Source organism: Panthera onca, chromosome C1 (assembly GCF_046562875.1).
Source record: "Panthera onca isolate mPanOnc1 chromosome C1, mPanOnc1 haplotype 2, whole genome shotgun sequence".
Taxonomy (NCBI): Eukaryota; Metazoa; Chordata; class Mammalia; order Carnivora; family Felidae; genus Panthera; species Panthera onca.
Window position 1 is genome coordinate 22,575,878 of NC_138346.1, and position 20,260 is coordinate 22,596,137.

Consider the following 20,260-nt stretch of genomic DNA (forward strand, 5'->3'; position numbering starts at 1 on the left):
GGTCCTTGGTGATTTAAGGACTGAATTTTTCCCAGGACTTCTTAAGTGTTCAAAAACAGTTAATAGTTAAGAAATATTTTTTGAGTGCAGTGAAGAAGGAATAAAGGGGAAGACTAGGGATGTTGGTAGCTAAAATGGCCGTGATGAGCAATTGTAGGGAATGACGATAGTTTATATGCCCTGCTGTCTTGCAATGTTTGTGTATCTCGATTTCTTGCAATTGCCTGATAAACCTAAGGGAGAGGAGAATAGAGAAGAGAGGAGAGTGGAGTTAGTTAAAGTGGGAAAAGTGGATTTCCTTGGTTTCCTTTTCTATTTGGATGTAGTATGGATCATGAAAAGCCTACATTGCCTACTGGAGTACCAGAAGAGGCAATTTTGCTCAATGAATTTTAAACTCTAATTCTATCAAGCGCTCCTCCTAGATGGCTTGGGTTACAGTATTTCAAAGCATTTTTTCTTTATAGGACTTTTGGTCTTGGGTTACTACTGCACTCTACAAATTACAGATTTCCTTAGCAGATGAGATCAAGGTAAGTTTTCTTTGTTTTTCTGACACATATTAGAGTAGGTTACAGCTGTCTAAATGGACAATGTGTTATTTCAGTGCAACCTAAGTACTGGCATCCAGGCAGAAAGTCTCCAGGGAAGGGTATACATTTGCATAATGTCACTGAAAGTTTGTGTTCCTGTATTAACTGACAGAGATGGGCAGTGACAGGATGCCAGACAGCTGCATTAATGACAGAGCCTCTGAAAATAGAGAGTGCATGTTCTTTCAAGATGACATCAGCCTTCAATTATAGGAAGGTGGGAGGACACCCTAAGGAAGGAGAAATGGAAAGATGGGAAAAGAGCCGATGAAGAGTTGACAGGGTAGAGTGTAGTGTTTGATCACTGAAAGAAGGAGGGAAGCAAAGGTTTTAATTATGTTAGACTTTTGATAACAGGATGTGAAACTTAGTACAAATGGATTAAGCATTTTGAAATGTTTATATATCTAGATTACTTGTGTTGGCCAGATGAAGGTAAAAGGACAAGAATGGAACTTGGTTAAAATGGGAAGAGTGGATTTTTAAAGGGCTAATGAGAGAACAACTAGATTTGCTAATAGTATTACTATTATTTTTCCGTTCTATGTTGTTGATCACACCTTAAAATATTATCTTTTATATGTGTAACCAGAGCGAAATGTGCCCTAATTCTGCCCTGTGGAGGCACAAAAGGACGATTCCTGTTTTTGCTTCTTGCTCATCCCAGTGAAGACCTCAGAACTTGGTCCCATTCTTAAAAGAATCTACTTGTGTGTAAACATCATAGAGTGTGACACAGACATTACTTGGGATTTTATAGAGATGATTTGTATAGTGTATGTGTAGTTATAGTGGGGAGTAGTTCTGTCACATGAGTCACCAGTTCTGTCTCAGCCACTACTACTAAATTTATATTCTCAAACCCACTGAAACAAAGGGCTGATTAATAGGACCCATCAATTGTAGAAGGCAGATAGCAATTATCTTTTGTTACTTATGCTTGCTTTTGGGGTTGTAACCAGTACCTAACTGGCTCATTGTCTTAGGTTGGGTTCCCAGAGGCAAACCCTTGGGTGAGAATTTTAGTGTAAGTAATTTATTTAAGGTGTTCCCAGGAGACACTAGGAAAGGAGTGAGAGGAGTAGAACACAGAAATGGAAGAAACCAAGCAAAGTTGACACTTTAGATGAAGTCCTAGACTTGATCTAGTCCTATGCAGTAAAAATTATACCCATAGTTTGTGCCTTGAGGCAAGAAGGCTAGGCTTCCAAGCTGTGGCACAATCATTGGCAAAGGGCCAACCCAAAGGGTAATAAGCTCATATGTATTTGAGGCTCTGTGTTTGTGCAGGCTAAGGGCTTCCATTGCCTAAGGTCAGTCCATCAAAGAAAAGATACCACTGTGAGCCCTGAGAGGCAAGTGCACATTAAGGCTGCACAGAAGGGCACAAAGAAACAGGGAGGTGGGATCCAAGAAGATTTAGGCTGAACATGAACCATGTCTGCTACCCTTATCAAAATATCCTTTCCAAAATGAATGCTCTCTTCAAGAGGAGTTCTGGGGCACAGAATTGCTCTCTCCCATTTTATTTTTATTACCCCCTCATCAAAATGATTTCCCTGCTCTTGAATATTATAGTGGGAATTAATCAAGGCAAATTGCCCTTTCAAAATGTCAGAGAGGTGGAACAAGCTGTACAAGTCAAAAATTTGCTATCTCTATAAGTCCTTCATCCTCTTGACTCCATTTGAATACTTGGCCTAACCTGACTTTCTGGGTTCTGGTCTGGTACCTCCAAGTGACTTAGTCATGGTTATTTCTAGTGTTTTTCTAGATAATCTATAACTTCACTGGTTTTGGAGTGACATCTTGACAAAAGGCTATCTTTACATGGTCTCTTGAGGTTTTAACCATGTTTTGAATTACTGAGATTCATCCTCTCTTATTACTGATGGTGATGATGGTAGTAATAAAAGGGACAGTTACCATTTATTGAGTGCTTCTCAGGCAACTTAGATATAAATTCTCACACTAGCCCTAAGAATGGGTATTATTATCTTCCTTTCATGGATGAGGAAATGGAGGTTAAGTAGAGAACAAAAACAAAAACAACTTTCTCCATGACCTTTCTACTCTTACCATACACTACAATGCACTTAGGATATGCAATTCTACCCCCACTTCTCCTCACATCATTACTTGGCTCTTTCCTGGACAATTATGAATTTTACATAATCGAGACAAATTAAAAGCAAACGCATGTTTATTTTATTCAAGGTCAGTAGTAGGTTGCCTTGTGTAGAGGGGCCTACTGACGAATGACAATCCATTGTTTGACCTCCATATGTGGACTGTCAACTAACAGCAAAAAAGATAGTTAGCTGTTGTTTTTGCAGCCTAGTGGGTTTTTTTTGAATTGATGGTTTCTGTCCTCATTAGAGGCTCTTAGCATATCAAAAAGGTGTTTTAAAAATCACTCTGAGAATCCAAAGAGCAAACACAAGCACATTTTGGTGTATTCATAATGAGGCTAGCTACTTCAGTTAACAAATAGGCCATAACACTATGAACACTGTGAAACCGCTCCCCCACCCCCAAATGGTTCACACAAATGAGTCTAGTGATGTGCAAGACCCCTGGGAGCTCGACATTTCTCTTATGCCATGACTCCTATGACACCATTGAGAGGTTAGAGCCTGGAAGAGATCATCTGCCATGGGGACCAGTCTGGGCTGGCTTTTATTTTCTTTTTAAAGTCTATATTAAACAAGTTTTAGGTTATTTTAATTTTCTTATCAAAATCTTCATCTGTCTCTCATGGTAACAACTTTACCACCATCTCATGATGAGCTCGTTATCAATTATGTAACAAAATGTGACAGACTAATACATCTTTAAGAAAATATTATCTCACAATTTTGTGCATCAGGAATTTGGGCAGAGATCACCTGGGTGATTCTTTTACTCCATGTGGGTTACTCAGTGGACTTCAGTTAATCTTTGGGTTGTTGAAGTAACTCAATGGATGGGTTAAAGTGAAGAATGAATGCAGCTGAGGTAAGAACAGTAAAGTGGAATATCAGATTGAAGGACTCTGTGAAGGAATCAGAAGAGGGTAATAAAAAATGTGAAGAATGAAAGAAAAATTAAGAAATATGAAAGTTAGAGGTAAAAATGTTAATGACTTTTTAATATTAATCACAGAAAGAGAAAAAGGAATTAATGGAAGGGAAAAAATACCTAAATCAATAATGGTGGGTACAGGTTTCATATATAGAAATCTATATGCATTCTCTTGCAAAATATAATACAAACTAAAAATATAAGAAAATAAGATATCTTTCATAATAGCAACAGAAACTATAAAATGTTCAAGAATGATCCTAATAGAATGTACGAGATCTTCAAGTAGAAAATTTTTTTAAAGTTATAAGTTATAAAATAAAACTTAATAAATTAAGTCAAGAGACACAGTATATTCAAGGATGAGGTCATATAACATAGTCAAGATGCATATCTCCACCTAACCCCCAAATTATTATTATTTTTTTTACATTTTTTAAAATTTATTTTTGAGAGACAGGGAGAGACAGAGCATGAGCAGGGGAGGGGCAGAGAGAGAGGGACACACAGAATCCAAAGCAGGCTCCAGACTCTGAGCTGTCAGCACAGAGCCTGACACGGGGCTTAACCAACTGAGCCACCCAGGTGTCCCAATCCCCAAATTAATCTTAAACTCAATGCAATTCCAGCTAGAATTTATAAAAGATTCTTTCATGAAATTTGAGAATATGGTTTTCTAAAATTTAGATGGAAAAATAAAAATCTATGAGTAAACATAAACTCTTATCAAACACTGGGATGTATTACAAAGAAATAAAAACAAGATAGTACTGGAACAGTGTAAGAGAATTGATTAATGGAAAGTATGGTCCACACATATGGGAATTTGGGTTAGGATAGTCGTAGCATTACAAATCAGTAGGTATAGGATAGATTATTCATAGATGGTCTTGGATAAACTGTTTCTCTATGGAGAGAAAAAAATAAAATTAGATCACTGATACCATATGGACCTCAGATGAATTAAAGATTTAGACTGATAATGATAAAATTATAAAGCTAAATATAATAAGAGAATATCTTTATTAACTTGGATTGTGGAAGAATTAAAAAAAAAAACAGATTCCTGAAAGCAGAAACCATCAGGTAAAATTTTATGTGTTTGAATTTTACCAAAATTAACTTTTTTTGTTAAACAAAATTTACCATAAACCAGTTAAAATGGGATGTTATATTGAGACAAAGATATTTGTAATTTCTAAAATATAAGAAGGTATGAATACCTAGAACGTAGAGGAAATGTCTGCAAATTTCACAAAGAAAAAAAACGAAAACCCAATAGAAATTGGAGAAAGACAAGGAATAGGTAATTCAGAGAAAAAGAAGTTAAATGGCTAAGAAGCATATAAAGAATGTTAAATTTTTTAACAATTGGAGAAATGCAAATTAAGTTTATGAACAACATTAATTTTGCCAAACATCCAACGTGAGAAAGTCATGGTGAGGGTGAAGAGCTCATACTGGCAGGAATTTATATATGTAGTTGTTTGAGGAGTATCCATCCTGACAGTGCTTCATGACATTAAATACGGATGTACCTTTAGACCTCACACAGCCATCCCTGTGTATATACCTCAGAGAAACTGGCATAGACCCATAAGGAGATGTGTTTGAGGAAGGTCACAGCAGCATTTTCATTGGGCAAAATTTGGTCCTTGATAAATGATAGTCTCTCCGGGAATGGAATCTAAAGTGGGTATAACCACATGGTGAATTACTCTGTTGCTTTTGAAATTAATCAGCTACATTAGCAAATAACAGTGTGGTTAGAACTCAAAAATAGTATGAGTTTAAAAAAAACTAATACATAATTATATTTAAGTCTAATAGCGTTTATGAAGTTTTGTAAAACAATAATTTTAATTTTATTTTTTAACTTTTAATTTTAAATGTTTATTAAAATTTGTTTTAATGTTTATTTTATTTTATATAGAGAGACAGAGTGTGAGAAGGCAAGGGGCAGAGAGAGACATACACACATACACACAGAATCTGAGGCAAACTCCAGGCTCTGAGCTCTCAGTACAGAGCCCGAGGTGGGGCTCAAACTCATGAACTGCGAGATCATGACCTCAACGGAAGTCGGATGCTTAACTGAATGAGCCACCCAGGTGCCCCATTTTTTTTTTTTCATTATAGAGAAAGCTTGAGTAGGGGAGAGGGCAGAGGAAGAGAGAGAGAGAGAGAGAGAATCTCGAGCAGGCTCTGCACCCAGTATGGATCCCAACTCAGGGCTCGAACCCACAATCCTGGGATCATGACCTGAGCTGCAATCAATAGTCGGACGCTCCACTGACTGAGCCACCCAGGCACCCCAACACAAAAATATTTTTGGGATACATATTAATATACATGAGGACAGCATACTAGGGGCCTACTTTAGATACAGTGAAGTAGGTGTTTAGAGATGGGGAAAGGGAATGTGATGGCAACAGAGAAACAAAGCAGACAGGTAATAAAATAAAAGAAAGCAAAGAGAATAAACTAGGGATAATGGTGTGCCATAGCAGAGCATAACTAACTTAATTCTGTGTACCTAAGATAAAGGAAATAAAGACAAAAAGAAAAAAGTAAGAAAAGAGAACAGAATTGCAGAAGAGAGAGTGAAGCAGCACTAAGAGACCTCATGGAGGAGGGAGGCCTGAGACCCTGCACTGACCTGCAGAGCCAATCAGCAGCTTTCAATTCCCTAAACTTCTGTGATCCTCCCATTCATTCATTCATTCATTCCATAGAAAATGTCCCTTCAGAGTTGTTGATGACAATGGGAACAATGACAACTACACTTGGTACAAACAATATTAGAAATATTGACAAAACAGGAAATCAAAAGAAAAATCAAACAATTCTGTTAACTGCATTCCAACTTCTATTAAAACAAACTTTTAAAATTTATTTTTCATGACAGCCATAGACAGAAGACTCTATTTTCTTTAAGATTTTATTTTTAAGTAATCTCCATACACACCGTGAGGTTTGAATTCACAACCTCAAGATCAAGAGTTGCATGTGCCATCGCCTGAACCAGACACCCCCAGCAGAATCTATTTTTTCAGAAAAATTGTTCTTCATCTAAATGTTGATTTAATCACAGTCACTTAAGATTGAGCAGTTTTGTTTTCTCCGTTGCACATCTTCACTTTTCACTGCCTAACATACTGTCAAACGAGAAACTGAAAGCCACTTGAATGTGAAGTCACACCAAGTGTATATTTTCTCCTAATGACTCTGCTGTCACCTTGCATTTGGAAACCTGCATTGACTGGCATGTGTGCTGAGAGCCTCTTCTTGTGAAAGCCAATTTGCAGCCGTTTTGGGAAATGTGAAATGATAGATTCCTTTCCAAATAGGAAATAGACACAGAGAATCAGTGATATCTGAGATTTTCAAAAACTTGGCTGATTTGATGATTTTGTATGGCAATGTCTGACTTCAAATTCTAGAGTCTAAGGAAACCATACCAGATATAGGATTGTGAGAATTCTAGCCATCTTTACTCACTTCATGAGATGCTGCTCATGAAGCATATATTCCTTCTGGGGGTAGTCGCATAGAAAGAAGAAGGTTTGGGGATGAAACACAAAGACAAAGATGCCCAGAAGAGCTACCTGATGTAGCTCTTGCCTTTAGAGCCCTTTAAGTATCTCCCTTGTCACCCACTCTCACCTCTGCCTTGACAGCGTTCTGAGAAAGCATTGACATCTGTAGTTTTCCTACTGTGCTAATAATGGAAACTGGATTCCCTAAGGAAGACAAATAATGCAAGTAATAGAATTCTTCTACCTAAAAAAAAGTCCCTCATTTTGTTCTTGGGTATCTGTATCTTTTGAGTACAAAGTGACACTAAAACCACATCTTAAATGGTTCCCAAAGAGAGTACATACCTGAAATGATGGTCCAGTTATTTAAAATTTTTTAAAATGTTTACTTATTTTTGAGGGAGTCAGAGAGAGAGAGAGAGCATGTGCAAGCAGGGGAGGGGCAGGGAGAGAGTGAGACACAAAATCTGAAGCAGACTCCAGGCTCTGAGCTGTCAGCACAGAGTCTGGGGCGGGACTTGAACCCATGAACTGTGAGATCATGACCTGAGCCGAAGTCAGATGCTTAATCAACTGAGCCACCCAGGTGCCCCGTGGTCAAGTTATAAAAAAAAAAAAAAAATCAGATTTTGTTTTTATTTTGAAAAATCGAAGTACATATACATGTGTGTATGTATATATGCACATATATATACATATATGTATATACACATGTATGTGTACATATACACACATAAACATACGCAAAACAGTTTGAACTCATGCATGTGCTATACACATACATGCACACACAAATATATACTTATAGATACACATGCATACATAGTATATATATAAGAATATGTGCACAGATATGTATATACACATGCACACATGTATACATATATGCACACATGTACCTACATATGTAAATTTATGTATATATACATACATGTACAAATTCTAAATGTTACTTATCGACCTAAGTCCATTTGGTCTTGTCAAAGTTCTTTTTTGGGGGTTTTCTATAGCATCCAGTAGTTAGAAGAGACAAGGGATGCTGGTTCAGTTTGCTTGGACCAGCCTCCATTTGTGCCTATTGTCCTAGTGTACCATTCAGTCAGTAGTTGAGCACTCTTTAAAAGTGTGCTTAATTAGATGATAAATGACTACCCTGCTTTCAGTCTTCTCCCTAACAACCTCCTTACTGGGTAGTATAGTACTTTGGAAACAAGTTTTAGACCCCATTCTGTCACATATAAAAACAGCAAGCAGGCACAAAAAATAGCCTGTTCTGAAAGCATGAGGGAGAGCCATCTCTGTTCTTACAGGCCCTCTGAGTACCTTACCTACAGGTCTTATGTGGACTAAACCTTAAATAATTCTGAGAGCTCTTTTTAAGAAAAAAATAACACAAGTGGTGCCTGAGTGGCTCAGTCAGTTATGCATCCGACTCTTGATTTTGGCTCAGGTCACAATCTCATGGTTTGTGAATTCGAGCCCCACATCTGGCTCTGTGCTGCCAGTGTAGAGCCTGCTTGGGATTCTCTCTTTCTCTCTGCCTCCTTCCTTGCTCACATACACACTCTCTCTCAAAATAAATAAATAAACTTGAAAAAAAGAAAAATATAACACCAAATTCTAAATACAAAACTCGAGATAAAAATATGTATTTAAATAGAAAGAAAAATCACAGGGGCCCCTGGGTGACTCAGTTAAGTGTCTGGCTTCGGCTCAGGTCATGATCTCACGGTTCGTGGGTTTGGGCCTTGCATCAGGCCCTGGGATGACAGGGCAGAGCCTGGTCTGGATCTTCTGTCTCTCTCTCTCTGTGTCCCTCCTCTGCTCTTTAAAAAAACAATTTTTTTTAATGTTTATTTATTTTTGAGAGAGAGAGAGCGTGAGCAGAGGAGGGGCAGAGTGGCAAGGAGACACAGAATCTGAAGCTGTCAGCACAGAGCCCAGAGCCCGAAGCAGGGCTCAAACTCACAAACCTTGAGATGATGACCTGAGCTGAAGTTGGATGCTTAACCAACTGAGCCACCCAGGTGCCCCTTCCCTGCTGTTTAAAAGAACAAGAAAAAAGAAAGAAGAAAGAAAGAAAGAAAGAAAGAACTAAGGAAAGAAAGAAAAGAAAAATAGAAAAGAAAGAGAAATCACAAAAATATCACACATTTTTGTGGAGCTAACAGATACCACAAACAACACAAAATTCACATGCTGAATAAACATATAAAGTATAGATATTTTATTGTAGTTAGCTTTCTGGATTTACCTCTGTGTTGAATTTTTTATTGGCTATTATAGATTTATAATATCTGTATTTTAATTTACCAGATCTTAAAATAATATACCACTTCATATAGAAGAACCTTAAACAGTATATTTCCTCTTCTCCCTCCTGTTCTTTTTGCTATCATTGTTATTATCTTTCTTCATATGTTATAAACCCCACAATATATTGTTATTTTTAATAAGACAAATTAGAAAATACAAGCCATATATTAGTTTCATACTAGTCATGTCCAGCTGTCTTCATCCTATTACATAGATTTGAGTTTCTGTAAGTGTCCTTTTATTTCAATCTGAAGAACTTCCTTTAGTAGTGATAGCTCTCTCTTTCTCTCTCCCTTTTTGATAAAAGCCTTTATTTTGTCTTTATCTTTAGAGTATAATTTCACTGAGTATAGAATTTGTGATTGATAGTTTTTCCCTCCATCGTTGTAAAGGTGCCATCCTATTGTCTTTTTGGCTTCAGTTATTTCTGATGATTTATCAATGTAATCCCCCCTTTTTTTCCCTTTAAGTCATGTGTTTTCTTTTTCTGACTGCTTTTAAGACTGTTTTTAGCAGTCTTAAAGTCTTAAAGATGGTTTTCAGCAATTTGGCTATGATGTGCCTACTTGGGATTTGTTGAACATATTGGATTTCTGTAAGTTTACAGTTTTTGAAAAAATTTGTCCATTAATTCTTTTTTCTCTTCTTCCACCCCCTACTGAATTTCACTACTTTAATTTCACATATATGAGAGCTCTTGCTACTATTCCATAAGTAACTATATGCTAATTTTATTCAGTTTTTTTCTTTCTATGATTCCATGTGGATGGTTTCTTTTGCCATATTGATACTACGTACATTCTGTAAACTTATCATTTCAGAGACTGCACTTTTTTATTTTTAGAAGTTCCTATTTGTTATTGGTTTCATTTCTTCATTTTGTTTATGTTTTTCTTTAAATATAGAACATAATTATAATAGCTGTTTTAAAGTTTTTGTAATTCCCTTGTCTCTGACATTCTGTGACCTTTTGATTTTTTTTTTTTTTTTTTTTGCTGGTTATGGATCACATTTTTCTGCCTTTTTTTTTATACATGTCTAGTAATTATTGATTGGATGCCAGACATTGTAATATTACATTATTGAGAATCAAGATTTTGCTGTCTCTAAAAAAAAAAGGTTTATTCATTTTTATTCAATTTTAAGGGGGAGGAGGGGTATAGAGAGGGAGACAGAAGATCCTAAGCAGTCTGCACTGACAGCAGACAGCCTGATGCAGGGCTGGAACTCATGAACCATGAGATCATGACCTGAGCTGAAGTCGGGCAATTAACTGACTGAGCCACTCAGGTGCCCCAAGATTTTGTTGTCTTTTTTAGAAAGAATGTTAAAGTTTGTTTTGCAGGCAGAATAGATGGTGTGAACTATCACAACATTGAGGCTTATTCTTAAGCTTTGTTAAAGTGAATCTTGTGTAGTCCTTACTGTAAGACCAGTTTAACATTGTTACTAAGGCATGGCCCTTCTGGGGTGTCTATTGAATGCACCTTTGCTTCAGTGAAGTCTCCACATTGTTTGTAGCTTGGATGTCTCCCAGCCCTGTGTGAGCATGGGAAAGTATTCAGATTACAGTCACCCTTAGTTTTTCCGACTCAGGAGACTGCCTGTGCATATTTCTTGAGTTATTCCTCTGTATACACTCCTCTACTTTCTTGCCTGCAAATTTCAGCTGCCTCCATAGTTCTGATCAGCAAGACCACGGTGGTTTGTTTGGTGTCCCCATTTCTGTGCCACTTTCTGGAAAGTGCCTCGAGGCAGAAAACCAGGGCAGCAAGTAGGAATCACCTTATTTGCCTCCCTGGCCTCCCTGTTTTTCCTGGGCTCCCTGTTTTTTAGTGTCTGCAAACAATTGCTTAATTATTTGTGTTGAGGGGAAAGTCATATACTATTTCACCCATCATAGCTGGAAAAGAAGTCAAACCCACTAATCTTATTAATGAAAACAGTCTTTTAAAAAAAATGTATTAGATTACTACAAGAATACAAATCTTTGTTTGTGTTCATTGATATAGAGAAAGTGCTAAAAACACTTGTTTTCACAGAGTGGCTTAATCAATATTTGTTAAATATGAATAAATCAATATAATCTATTTTTTAAACTAATATGACCTTTTCTATTGATCAGAAAACAAGAGTAATGATGTGATTATATTAACCTATTTATGCAGTGTGGGCTTTTGATTGGCACTTTTAAAAGATAATTATTATTAATAATTATTCAAATGTGTATTTCTGATTAAGGAACTTCAAATATTAACTAACACCCCCCCATCCCAGGTACAGGAATAAGGTAAAAATATTGGATGTACACACATATGTCATGTTATCTACGTTAAAGTCTTTTAAAGAAAGATACAGACAACATACAACACAGAACAAAAAGGTAAAAAATTCTCCTTCCTGCCCCTAGTTCTTACTCTTTCAATCCTCTTCTCTGTAGTAATTTTTTTTTCATTAGCCTATGTACATATAAGTTTCATATACATGTCTAATCCTCTTTCAGTCCCACAGATGATTGCATATTATATGTACTAAACTGCACCTTTGACTTTCATATAACTGTATTTGTTAAAGAGAATTTCATCACTCATCACATTGTTTTAACACTGTTGAATATTTTACTGACCAGATATAACACAGTTTATTTAAAATATTCCTGTTGATGGATATTTAGTTTTTCCCCAGTTATTTGCAGTTACAAACAGTGCTATAATCAAAAGCCTTACATTGTGTCATTGTGCTTTTTTAAAAAAAGTTTATTTCTTTATTTTGAGAGAGAGACAGAACATATGAGTGGGAGAAGGGGAGAGAGAGAGAGAGAGAGAGAGAGAGAGAGAGAGAGAATCTCAAGCAGGCTTCACACTGCCAGCACAGGGCCCGATGCAGAGCTCGAATCCACGAATCGTGAGAGCATGACCTGTGCTGAAGTCAAGAGCCAGACACTTAACCGACTGAGCAACCCAGGTGCCCCTGTCATTGTGCTTTCATGTGCCATGGTTCCATCATACAATTGCACAAAGCAGCAATAAAAATGTACCTGAAACCCAGATAATGGACAAGTAAGCCTTCAATAACAATTGTCTTTTATTGCTACATAATAATTGCGTCTCTCAGGTTCAAAGTATTATAGTAAGGAACTTCAGGCACACAAATTACCCCAAAACATTAACATTGCCGTGTAGTACCTCCTTACCTCTTCTCAATGAGCTGTGTATAATGTGTGGTATTACTGTGGTGGAAGTCCTTTTTACTAAGAAAATAAATAACATCCTAGAACTTCTTTGGTCTCTGGATTAGAAAAGAAGAAAATTTGAAACTTTGAGCCTGTGTGTGTGTGTGTGTGTGTTCATGCACCCAAACAAATAACAAATAAATAAAATAAAGTTCTTCACATAAATGAGGAGCCAGTATCCTGTTTGCATTTTCCTCATTTTTTGTCTACTGTGTAATTCATTGAATTAGGTGTTTGCATTCACAAGAGAATTGCATTTCTCTTGCTTTATTTTCTCATTAAATTTTTTTTGGAATGCTACCTCTGACAGAAGAAACTCTTGTTCACAATTCTAAAACATACGCTAGCCATATGCTGATAGAATTAATGGCTACAGGTTTTCTCTGAGAAGAGAAGGCACAAATATTCTTTCATATGTTAAAACAAAAATCTAACTTTCCTAAAGAATAATTGTAGGTCATGAAGTCCTTCAAGTACTTTTCTTGTTCGCCAATTAACATCTTTGTGTATTGAAGAAAGTCCCAGTGGAAGCTTAAAGACATTATTAAAACAAAGCAGAAGCTTGGATTTTGTAATGTAAAGATACCAGGTAGACACATGAGAGCCTGGACGTGGAATAATTCTTAGCTACTCACAATTAAAGGTCATTTAATATGACATTGGAAATGTAATTTTCTTAAGGCTTTGATCCTTAATTGTTTTTTTCCTTATCAACACCTGGAGGGTTCCCCAGACTTTACACACTTCAGTGTTCCTTTTACAGCAACTACCCAAAATGTTCAGAGCGGGTGATTTTGGAAATGTTTTGTTAAGAGAGAGAAGAGCCAGAGGGCCGCTCCTCTGGGAGACAGTCTGCTGGATTTTGGGTTCAGGTCACAGCACATCCTAACAATGGGGAGAAATCTAGGGTGACTGCCAAATGGGAGACAGAGACCCAGATTTTCTGGAAAGCCAGTGGAACCACGTAGCTGTAAGAAAGATAAGGTACCATTCCAGGAACTGCTTCTGTTGACACTCCACTTGTACCTTCACTGCCCTGGGGTTTGTGGTAGACTATGATTTGACCAGTACTGTGATATCCAAATAATTGGAACTTGCTGAACAAAACATCTCCCCTGACATCCAGCTTTACAGTAATGACAACTATAAAGAGAAATCTGACAGCAAACTATTGTTATTATTTAACATTTATAGAACGTTAACAGCATGCTTGGTGCTGTGAAAAATGAGGAATACAATACTGAGATAGCTTGATGAGTTTATGTTGTCAAGTAAATAGTGGGAGCTAGAGCATTAGGTATCCTTTGAAAGGGCTGAGACAACTTTATTGAATTCAGTGGTTTGTTTTTCTTTCTCTTCTTGCTCTTGCAGTGTTCTTCTTGGATGTCTCATATCCCACACCTCAGCCGTTCTTAAACATGGCTACATATTGGAATCATCCAGGGAGTTTTTAAAAATAACATGGCTAACTGCTTCTCACCCTCAAACACACTGAAGTAAGAGATATAGAGTGTGTTCTGGGCATCAGTATTTTTTAAAGCCCCCTGTGTAATTCCCACATGCAGCTAAGGTTGTGAATCACTTTGTGGTTTTGTCTTTGTTATTGTCATTTATTTTTAAATTAATGGCTCTTGATAGCACTCCAGTTGAAACAACCTTTATCCCTATTTTAATGTTTTTCTCTTCTCTTTGTACCTTTGGGGGAAAAAAGAGGGGAAATGAACACTATTAATCAATTCCATGAGGTATTTTAACTAGGGTCTTCTGGAGACAATGTCTGGAGACCCAAAGCTGTGGGTTTAACAGTACAGATTTTAAGTGAATTGTTTGGCTATTAAGTCTCTACTTAGTTTGTGAATCACCTTCCAGCCCTTGCTCTGTTTGGAACAATCAGCTAAGAAAGACTTATGTTAAGGTCTCCAAGTTGTGCTTCCCAACCAGCTTCAGGTAGTTGTTCTGGATTAAAGAGATGTCTTTTTCCCAACTCCTTTATAGAGACCCTGAGGGACCAGATCAGATTACATCTGCTCCCTTGACCACCCTATATCCTTCTTCCTTTCCTTATGTTGTCCAGAGTATATTGGATCATTTATAGGCTCTGAGATGCCATTCTAAAAGTAGCTCTCAGGTTGCATGTGGGCATCCTAAGATATACATACCGAATGTAAGCTTATGTCTAACTCCCATCTTTGAGGAGTAGATTGGTGTAGTAGTTACTTATTACTGTATAACAAACTATCTCACAACTTATCAACTTGAAACAATAAACACTTATTAGTACCTCACTGAGTTTCTGAGGGTCAGGAATTCAGGAAATGGTTTAGCTGAGTGGTTCTGGCTCAGGATCTCTTATGAAGTTGCAGTTAAATTGTCATCTGAAGGCTTAACTGGGGCTGGGGGATCCTCCCTCACATGGCTGTTCACAAGCCCCAGTTTCTTGCTGGCTGTTGGTCACCAGCCTCAGTTTCTTACCATATGGGGTTCTCCACAAGGCTGGTCATGACATGGCAGTTGGTTTACTCCAGGGTGCATGTCAAAGAAACAGAGTGAGAGGTAAGCCAAAGTGCCTTTTATAGGTAATCTTGGAAGTGACATACTATAATACCTGTATTTTATTAGTCACACAGACCAACCCTTAAACAATGTGGGAGAAGATTTTTTTTCTCGTTGTTGTTCTGTCACTTAATTTTTGAACTTTTTTAAAGAACAGCTTTATTGGGGCATTAATAGATGAGTAATGTTTCAATGTACAAGTTCATTGGTTTTAACACATGTTTACACACATGAAATGATCACTAAAATCAAGATAGTGGATGTATCTATCACCCCTGAAAGTTTCCTGGTGGTCTTTTGTAATCCCTTCCTCCCATCCTTGTTTGGCCCCCCATCCCTAAGCAACTACTAATCTCCTTTCTGTCACTATAGATTAGTTTGCATTTTCTATAGTAGATAACCTTGACCTCAGTGTCAGTGCTGTTGATATTTGGGAGCAGATAATTCTTTGTTGTAGAATAATGTCATGTGCACAGCAGGGCGTTTATCAGCATCCCTTGTCTCTATCCACCAAATGTGTATAGCACTCTTGGCCCAGTTGCAACAAACAAAAATGTCACCAGACATTGCCAAATGTCCCCTAGGGGGCAAAATTGACCCTGACTGAGAACCACCATTCTAGAGTTTTATATAAATGGTGTCATGTGTTATATACTCTTTCCGGGGGCTTCATTCCCTCAGCATAATTAGAGATTAATCCCAGTGGGGTCCTTTTCATCAAGCTACCTGATCAGAAGAGTCTCTCAGAGTGAGTTTTTGGTTGTCAAAGTAGGTACTATGTAGAATATTAGTCAACATAGGAGTCAAAAGTCTTAGGTTCTGATTCTAGCACTTCCACATACTAGCTGTTCTGTATTAATGATGTAAAAAATATTTATCTTGCTCACTTTGTAAGATTACTGTGAGGATCAAGTTTGAGCTATATAACATTAAAATACTAGTATTTGCTTTCATTTTGGAGAGTCTATGAAAATAGAATATTTTTTAATCAGATAATCTAAACTGTCATCTAATTTAAATTTTTTTGTGAAATACTTGCACCTATAGAGTGTTCTTGTACTCTGACACAAAAATTAGTTTGTTCCCAAAGAGCCTATAAGACATTGGAGTTAAATAAAACACTAGAAAGATAGGAATATGGATGAGGTGCCGAGATGGCAGAGAGAGGAAAGAGTGATGGATTCATTCAGGAAAGCACTAATACAAAGATTTCCTGGAGCAGGTAAAATCTGGGTTGGATTTTGAAGGATGAATGGGATTTTACTGGGTGGACATTGCAGAAGGGAATTCCATTAGCATGAAAAACATGCAAGCAAGGAGGCATAAAATAGCTTGATGTATTTATTTGGAGAACTGGGAGTAGCTTAGTATTGCTGGAGTATGAAACAAGATCACATCTGAATGGTGGGATATGAGCAATGAGCAAGAATCAACTATAAAGGAAATATTTTATCTTACTAATGAGTTTGGACTTTATTTTACAAATGGCAGGAAGCCAGTGAAGTGTTTTAAGCAAGAAGTACAAATTGGTTAATGCTTTAGAAAGATTGTTTCGGTGCTGTGTGAAGAATTGATTTAAATGCCTGTTTTCATTTCTGGAGTCTGGGGGTTTTTATTTCATCAATATTTTATTGTTCTGTTGTTATAAATTAACATCAGTTTGTGCAATTATGTTTCATTACTAAATGGCAAAAAAAAAAATGACTTCTTAAAAGAGAGAAGCAATTCCTTAACGTAATTTTAAAGAGCCAGATTAAATATATATAAATTTTTTTTCTTTTTTTTTAGTGGGACTTCAGTCAATCATGACAGTTTGAAACTACTACTCTCCACCCACATCAAAACATTAAAAGTCCCCTGTGGCCAAAAGGTGGGGGGAGCATGAGACAATGAACAAAATAGCTCCACATGTAGCTCACACTGAAATCTTCTCTAGGGACAGGTAAAGGAACAAGTTGCCCTTTAGAAATGAGACTCACAGCCTATTCTATATTGAAGAGAGAAATAAGATTTATGAGCTACAAACTCTGTCTGATTTTCAAAAGGATAAAATTCTCAACTAACAGGGATCCTTAATATTTTATCCTCCTAGACAGATATTGAGACCCCCTTTATAAATCTGCAATGTCCTCTTGTACGCATCTCACCCTTGCTTTTCCAATTGGATGTTGTGAGATCTCATTTTCCTTAACTGAATGTCATGTCACACCCCCCTACCCTCCTGATCACAAAGCAAATCTTGGAGGATCTTGGATTGTGCCCAGTATCAACCAAAGTCTGTCATGTAGATGTGTTAGGGAACTGGAGCACGGTTCCTTCTTTCATTGCTTCTTATTTCCTGCAGGTCAGTTTGTATAAACAGCAAAGCCTTGTTTTTATATTCTGAGCCCGAATTGATTTTTCTACAACAGTACTGACTTAGCATGTGGTGTGTGGGGCCCTTCATTCTCCTGGAATGAAAAACTAAATATTGGAAAAATTAAGACAAGAGGAAGGGAATTAGGATGAGAGAAAAAAATGGGGGAAAAATATCTGGGTACATAGGAATGAAACTTAGCCAGACCTGAATTATTGGCAGGCTGAGGGATATTCCTGGAAACTTGTCTTTTCTTCAGTTAGTTGCACAGTAAATACTTTAGGGTCATGTTGCATTATTTTGTTGTGCTTGTTGAGTATATAAACACAGACTCAAGAGTAGGAGAGAGAGGAAGCCATGAGGGTATAAAAATTGCCCCATGAAAATGTGAAGATGAACATATGTATATGCCTGGCAGAATCCTCATGCTGGGAAGAGAGGTAAATGGTATTTACCTATATTATTCTCATGGAGAACTTGGGAGACATATTCCAAATATGCGCTGTTAAAAGGACTTCTCAAGCCTCTAACCATGATTGTGGCTATTTTCCATTAATCATGTTCCCATCCTGTTGCAATATACATGCATCAACATGTTGTATGAAATTAATACAAAGAAATGGTACTCTGGGAAAGCAGAAAGATATGGGAATGAGAACAAGAAGACATGATGAATGTCTTCAAATATTTGGTGGGCCATCATAAGCTGGAAAGATTAGATTGTTGTACCTATTTTCTAGTAGTAGAACTAGGACCATAAAGGAGATACTGGGTTAAGACAGGGAAGACTTCTGTATATTAAACAATTTAAAGTGGTCACCAACAGCTTTTTACCATTGAATGTAGTTAAATTGAGGCCAAATCACATCCTGTTCGGTTACCAGGGAGGCTTTTAAAACTGAGTCAGACTAAGTATCTTCTATGTCTCTTGGAAATGTAATATTCTAAAATTCAAATAACATAATAATCTTAATGTCAACACTATGCACTATGACCTTTACATAACTTTTGTATCATCAGAGGTAATGAAGGTACCTATATATATATATATATATATATATATATATATATATATATATTTGGATAGTGAGATGTCCTCATTTATCCTCTGTAGTGTTGTCATTTTTTTGTGTGTGTCCCTCAACTCTTTTAACTTGTTCTTTCATTTATTTGTTCATTCATTTATTCAACAAGTGTTGTTGAGTTCCTCATCTACACTAGATACTGTGCTAAGAACCGAAGATGAAAAAGACACTGTATCGGCTTTGTCCTCACGAACATGTGATTCTGCTCAGCTGTGAACAATTTGGAGCTTTATATTTAAATGAATGTGATGAATTTATTGCCTTTATTGGTTGTTTAAAGCCTCAAAATATAGTATTATTTATTTACCCCAATGGTTTCAGGCAAGGATTCACTCAAACCAAATGTCCCAAGAATTAAGTGAGAAGGCATTTGAGGCATCATTCAGCACCATATTTAAATACTTCTTGATCATGACTGGATGGCTGAAGCTGTCTGTGGTCAGTGCTTAAGGGCATGGTTTCCAGGTTCAAATAGCAGCCACCTAACTTTTCTGTGCCATAATGTTTTCATCTGTAAAAGGGAATTATAATAGAACCTGCCTTGGAGGGTTCTTAGGCACAATGGAGATGTTTGTAAACTGCTTACCCCAGGGTTCACACATAGTAATTTCCCAACCAAGATAAGCTATTGTTGTGGTACCTTAAATGAGGCTTTCATATGTTTATGTTTCTTTTTTAGCACTTACTGAATTGCATTTAGTAACTAGTTATTTGCTTAATGTCTGTCTCACTCACTCAGTGGTGAGATTTCTAAAAAACCTTAGTCTTTCCTGTATCTTAATGTCACAGTGCTTTCCAACATTGTTTATGTCAAGGCAAACACTACAGATCTTGATCTGTCAGTGACCCACCAGGGAAATGAGAAAGGCTGATCGGACTGGAAGTGACCAACCTGTGGGTTCTAATGACTCCACACTCTGCCCATCTTTCCTGAGGGCTGAGAGCATCAGTCTTTTGGAGCACTAGGTACTGCAGCATATGGGCTAGAAAACTCCAGTCTTAGTGCTTACCATGGTGGTAAGCAGGAAATAGTTCAGTAACTATTCTGCTGATTTTTTTTCCTGTATTGAAGAGACTTCTATTCTCTTGCTCCATTCTTGTGCTTTAGAATTAAAATGCTCTTTTTATGTTTTCTGCATTTGGAGTATAAATCCTATAAACTGAAATCTTGAGCTTCTTTCCAAAAATTTTCTCCACAGGAAATGTGATGCCTGTGTAGATGCCTTGGGGTTTCCAAAGTGGTTTAGGTCCTCAGTTTGCTGCTTAATTACCAATTACTAGCATGTACATAGCAATTTTATAGTGGGATCATCAGGAGCAGATATAAGGATATACAACATCTAGGTACAAAGTTCTATCTAGTGTAGCTTAAGATTTTATGGTCATTGCTGAGGAGAGATGCTTATTTCCCTGCTCTCAGTAGTTCACAGAGAGGGGCTTTTCTTAAATGTTTAAGCCTTTTGCCTCAACCATTAGTTCTTACCATGGAGGTAGGATGAGCTAAGCGGTTGGTGGATGAAAGG